The sequence below is a fragment of the Panulirus ornatus genome, chromosome 30, assembly GCF_036320965.1.
Source record: "Panulirus ornatus isolate Po-2019 chromosome 30, ASM3632096v1, whole genome shotgun sequence".
Taxonomy (NCBI): Eukaryota; Metazoa; Arthropoda; class Malacostraca; order Decapoda; family Palinuridae; genus Panulirus; species Panulirus ornatus.
In genome coordinates, this window is record NC_092253.1 from 1,240,001 (window position 1) to 1,246,510 (window position 6,510).

Below are 6,510 nucleotides of genomic sequence, written 5' to 3' on the forward strand. Positions count from 1 at the left end.
TGATGGCCGAGTGGTTAAGGCGTCTGACTAGAAATCAGATGGGATCTTCCCGCGTAGGTTCGAATCCTACTCACTGCGAAGCTGATTATTTTTAGTTTAAGAGATGGGACACCATGGCAAGGGGTTTCCTTCCCATTATACATACACACGCGCACACTACATGTCCCCAGAACCAAGAGTCAAGGGAGAACGTTCCCCTGCTAGTAACGCGAACCCAACACCGTTAAAACTCAGCATTATGGATTTTCCCTCCAGGCTCCCTGAGGACTCTAACGCGCTTGAAGCCACTCATTTGGGCTACTGACTCACGGAGCCAAGTGCAGGAGCTCGTTAGAAATAAAAGTTCTGGAGTTGGTTCGTTCTGACCCTGGTGGTGTCCTGCCTACTGATGTGCCAGCCACCGGGGTCCTAGTAACAGGTCCTGAAGGATAAGGTTATCCCAGCGACTCACTGTGGTCAGGAGATGTCCTGTGTCCTCCGTGACCTTCCCTGCTCCTGTGGCTCCTCTGTTTCTAAGATCCGGATCTCAGTCACCGGCTACGATCACAAGTCCAGATGAATAGAAATGTCTCTTGTGACACAGAAAAGCGACAATAACGAAGAGCAAGGAAGGAGAATGATTGACAGAGGCAGAAGTTAAAGGAAGAAGCAGAGAGCAAGGCACAAGACGATCTGTCCAAGATACAGAAGCCGTCTTCCCTGCCTGGTAAACCCGGCCATATATCAGTGTTGGCGAGACGTCTTGCTCAGTGACTGATCAGCGCAGCTTGCACACTGGTCTGGCCAGAGCTGTGCCCGCCACATCCTTCCCTCACCCATCCTTCCATCCTCCCACCATGAACCGTACGACACTTTTCTGTACCTCCTCCATCACTCCAGGTACCGCATGGTACAATACGGTACCTCCTCCATCACTCCAGGTACCGCATGGGACAAGACGGTACCTCCTCCATCACCACAAGTACCGCATGGTACTTTATAGAAGTTCCTGATAAGCCAAGGTACCACAAGGTATATGGTACCTCCTCCATCACCTCAAGCTCATTATCTGTCGGTACCTTGAGGAGGGAAATATGATTGTATGGTAACGTAAAATTGATTCTTGTATGATGTCATGTAATTACTAAAGACTGGATTTCAAGGTGGAATTATATTTTTACAAATTCAAATTATGAAATCACTGTACAAAAACGAAAGTGGGAATTTGAATTTCTGATAAAACACAATGATAAATTACTCCATTTGGCAGCGAGGCAGATCTTAGATAAGCACATCAGTAAAGCAGAGAGGAGTTTATCTCCCATCTTAAGATCTTTCCCTCTGCATAAAACGTGAACCACTGTTGACCTTCTCTGAGAGCCAGGAGGAAAACTCACCTCAGATAGACACTCAGATCAGCGGCCGTCTGAACTTTGGTAGTTGCCTGATTTCCTCAGGGACGTCTGATGTCCACTCTCATATATGTGGACATAAGACCAAAGAAACTACTTATGTACGAGCACCTTCCACGATGTTATGCCTCACTCACGTAGGGCAAGCAAGCAGTGCTCGCTCGCTGTGTGTCTTACATGTTGTCAAATGTTGTTGTTTCCTGCACCGCACACATTGTATGACTGTCTCTCCTGGGTTCACCTGTCGCCCACATGCCGTGCCTTCTTTATAAAAGTGTCATTCCTGAAACCTTTTATGTTTCTGATCTCCGGCAAAATATTGATGAGACTTTCCATTTTTCTTGCCAAGCTTTGGAGTATATTTGTTTGGTGCCTTTGTGATGTTTTCAAGGAATATCTACATCTTTAACTACTCTCTTTCTTCCAATTTCTGAAGTTTTCAATTTCAGGTTAATTTCAATGATTGATCTTCTCTTTATCATGCATGGATTACCAGGCATTGTTTTATCATGCATGGATTACCAGGCATTGTTTTATCATGCATGGATTACCAGGCATTGTTTTATCATGCATGGATTACCAGGCATTGTTTTATCATGCATGGATTACCAGGCATTGTTTTATCATGCATGGATTACCAGGCATTGTTTTATCATGCATGGATTACCAGGCATTGTTTTCTTGTATTGTTCACAGTTCTCGTCTAAGTTTTGTCTCACCAACAGCATCACTAGTTATAATGCTGCTTTCTGTGGGGTTTTTAGGGAAAATATTTGGTATTCCTTCTGGTCCTTGTGATGAATTTTTTTTTGAGTTTGTAAATTATCGAAGTGATTTCCTCTTTGATTACTTCAACATCCATCAATGCGTGTGTGCGTAGGAGAGAGAGAGAGAGAGAGAGAGAGAGAGAGAGAGAGAGAGAGAGAGAGAGAGAGAGAGAGAGAGAGAGAGAGAGAGAGAGAGAGAGAGAGAGCATGACTTCAGGGACAATCATTATCACTGGCTTAAGCTGCTGCCCTCATAAGAACATACTGACCCAGACACCAAACATAACGTATATTGGACCCAAAACACACACACACACACACACACACACAACGTCAACGAATAATTCTCCCTTGGAACAAACCTGCTCGGCCCTCAGGAACTGTTCACAAGTTCAGGAAGCAGAGAAAAAAAATAAAAGAAAGACGAACTGTAAAGCTGCAGTGTGCAGGATGTACTTTGCTCGGTGCAGTGGGTCGGTCCCTCGAATCATGCACTCCATTTCCCGCCTCCCTCCACCCTGCATTCTGACCCTCCCTCCCTCCCTCCCTGATGCACTCCAGCCTTCACCAGCTCCCTCCCTCACTACACTTTTATTCTTCCTTGTTGTTTTGTTTTACACTGTGTGACGTTCTGTCTTCTGCTGTTACAATCACTCCTTCCATACCCTCATCCCGTCTCTCTCCTACGCTCCATTCATATCCAATTCCTCTATTTCTTCACTTACTATTCCCCTCTTTATCCCGTACTCCTTCTGTCCAGCTCTCCTTACCTCACTTCTCAGTCTATCCTCAATGATTTCAGATTTTCTTCCTGTTACATCCACCTGTGTGTCAGCATCTGATAATGTCCCTGAGGACATTTCAATCATCGCCAGTTAACGACTCTGTATCTACCATCATTACATTAGTAATATCCACAATACGTCATTCATCAGTTCAAAAGAATGAATTACTCAGAAAGTTGTATCGTAAAAACAGAAACATATTTCAATCAACTTTATGTTTTATGATATAGCCTTGTAAATATGACAGAAATCGATGGCAGTTTTCCTGAACTGTTTGAATGAAAGGTAATCGGGTGTTCCATCCGAGTACACAAGAATATATTTTTCAAATGACCCACTCCCATCTCTCAGCTCCCAGCACAGTCTGCCCTGCTCTCAGCTCCCAGCACAGTCTACCCTGCTCTCAGCTCCCAGCACAGTCTGCCCTGCTCTCAGCTCCCAGCACAGTCTGTCCACACGGGCAGCCCTCAACATGCATCATCATGCGTGTTAGTATTTCCTTGTTCATGACTAGCGTCCCTAAATTCAGCTGCCTGAAAAAAATATGCATATGTATATGTATATTTTTGCTGACTGGTACATGATGGTTAGACCTTCATAACCCTGGACTGATCACTGCTGTTTGGCAGATCGTGTATGTCTACTGCTCTCATGTTAGCTAGGGGTGATTAAGCTTTGTTAACTCTGGATGAACAACCATTGTGTGGCACTGATGTGTACGTCGTTGTTAACTCTGCAACGCTCTATACTTTACCTGTCTCCTGCTGCATTTCAGTGCATGAAATCTAGAATTTGACAGCCATATATACCCATCCGCACAATAAGTACTCTTTCATACATACATACGTACATACATACATCTATACATGCATACATACATACATACATACATACATACTTTTATACATACATACATACTTAAATAGTTACATTGGTTCATCGATCACCTGACTGATAAATGGATGCATGAATAAGTATATAAATATAGGTGTGCATACACGTACATACACACACACACAAGAGAGAGAGAGAGAGAGAGAGAGAGAGAGAGAGAGAGAGAGAGAGAGAGAGAGAGAGAGAGAGAGAGAGAGAGAGAGAGAGAGAGAGAGAGAGAGAGCTGAAACCATGTAGTGGGAGGCCAGTTACAGTCCTGGCCCGTGCTGGTCGTGCTGTGTGACCAGCTATGATGACTGTGTGTCGTCATGTGACACCTTCTGCCACACTCCAGTTGATGTTCCTCCCATCAAAACCATCAAAAAATATTTTCTGTCCACTTATCACTACTGTCTGTCTGTCTGTAGTTCTTGGTAAACTTCCTCATTTGCACTGACAGCACCTGACGTTAATGGGGGGAGAGGGGGGGGATGGGAACGATAAGTATTTACTACGCATAATTCTTTATAATCAATTCCAGTGTTTTATGTTTTAATCACAATAAGAAATGACGACATTAAATCATTTTAAGAGGGGAACTGTTTGTTATGTACGAGTATTTGAGATTTTGATATATATTTCCAGGTTATCTCAGCTGCCAACGGCGACTCTGGAATATATATACCTGGGTAAATATAAGGAGGAGACGGACATTGTGTGTCTGTAAATATATTCACTGCAAATGTCAGAGCGGCAGTGGCGTTGCGTCTCGCGTTCCTGGATAGTATGAAGCGATATGACCCCAGTATGTTTGTGTGTGAGTGTGTGTGTGTGTGTGTGTGTGTGTGTGTGTGTGTGTGTGTGTGTGTGTGTGCGTGGGTGTGTGTGTGTGTGTGTGTGTGTGTGTGTGTGTGTGGAAACGATAGGAATCTGAGTACTCACCTCTCCCTTCCCTTCCCTAGATACCCTCCATCCCTTCCTGTTCTCTCTCCCACTCCTCAGCTCCTTTCACGGCCACTCCCCACCTTCTCCCCTCGCCCACTCCCCTGCCTCTCCTCGCTTGGCAGACGGCCTCCTGGTCGTAGTGCCACACCTGATGGCACATAGGACCCCCAAACTCGAGGAGGAGGGTTCGTGTCCCGCCTGAGTGGGGATGGTAGGTGTGTCTTTGCTATGGCGTCCTCCTGACCGGCCACAGTGACACTTGAGGCTCTGGATGTGGCTGGTACCTTACCACGGGGGAGGGGACACCTGGGTGTAGCTGGTCTGTACACAGTCTGAGCAGACGCGAGTGTATCGAGAGTATCTTTACAATGTTCACGTGAAAACCAGTAAAAGCTTCCAGCAAGTAAAAAAGTGGAGGAATATCTCAAAATTCATGGAAGTGTTGGGGAAACAAAGCTGAACAAGATTAAGTTGTTCTTCTCTCTCAGGCAAAGACATTCTGGGTATGTCTGGGATACGCTAGACCCCATCAGGCGATGGTCCAGGATTTCAACACTTCCAGGGAGAGTCGGCGACAAGCGGACGAATCCAGCCCAGCCGTGACGAACGGTCGCCTCACTGTGTTTATGAGAACGATGCCGTCACTCAGGCTGGCCGGCTGTAAACACTGGTGACTGAGGGAGAGAGAGAGAGAGAGAGAGAGAGAGAGAGAGAGAGAGAGAGAGAGAGAGAGGGAGGGAGAGAGAGAGAGAGAGACGGGGAGAGGTAAGTGTGGGACAGGAGTGATGGAGGAGAGCAAGAAGACGGAGGAAATACGTATGGAATAAGATGAACTTTATCATCGACTTTCTTTTCCCATGATGTTAAGAAGTGACCTGATATGTCAGCTTTCTATACAACACTAAGAGGATAAAGCCATTACGAACGAGAACAATGATAAATGACGAAGTAACTTGTGGAACACAGGAAAGTGAGCACATACCTTGAGGCCGAGTGTTGCACTGATAGGCTGGTGGTCATCCACAACACAGCAGCACAAGCCAAGTGGTACAACAATGTACAACAACAGGAGTCAGTGGGTACAACACAGTACAGTGACACGGGTCAGGTGGTACAACACAGTACAACAACAACGGTCAGGTTTACGCAACATGTGTGAAACTAGCAGAAACATCTTTATCTTTTATGAGTACTATCGTTCCATATAAACCTATATTCCAGTATATGAATGATATATCAAATGTGGTAAAAACCTTCATTGGTTGGATAGAGAGGAAGAAATTCATTGTAATGACAAACTAAGATGTTGCCGGAGGCTTGAATTATAGTGGAAGATTAACACATCCAAAAACCTTGTATTATCTTATGGACTTCCAGTATTGCACCATAAACTTTTTATCTCCTTCAGTTCCAGAGAAATTTGATGGAAAACTTTGTGATTTAGGAACTACAGCGGGGAGAGTCTCAGCCCTCTGGTGGACACTACAGGACACAGATACACTGGAAAATGACCAGTTAGACGATAGTAGACATCCTCACTGGATGTTTTAACCTCTTAATCACGACGTTACAACCTTTTATCACGACGGTACGACCTTGATCACGACGGTACGACCCTTGATCACGACGGTACGACCCTTGATCACGACGGTACAACCCTACATCCAGCAAACGCCACTAGTCTGGGTGAACTAAAACCAGGAGGGTCTACTCAGGCAGGAAAACAGCCTCACATCACTATGTTTCAAC

At 45.1% G+C, this 6,510-nt stretch overlaps 1 non-coding gene across 1 annotated transcript in view; it reads left to right on the top strand.

Moving 5' to 3' along the window:
• TRNAS-AGA (transfer RNA serine (anticodon AGA)) overlaps positions 1–78 on the top strand; it is an 82-nt gene extending 4 nt beyond the window's left edge. The window contains exon 1 of the tRNA in view: positions 1–78. This exon is cut by the window's left edge and continues 4 nt beyond it. This is a non-coding gene — a tRNA (tRNA-Ser).
• The last annotated feature ends 6,432 nt before the right edge of the window (positions 79–6,510 follow it).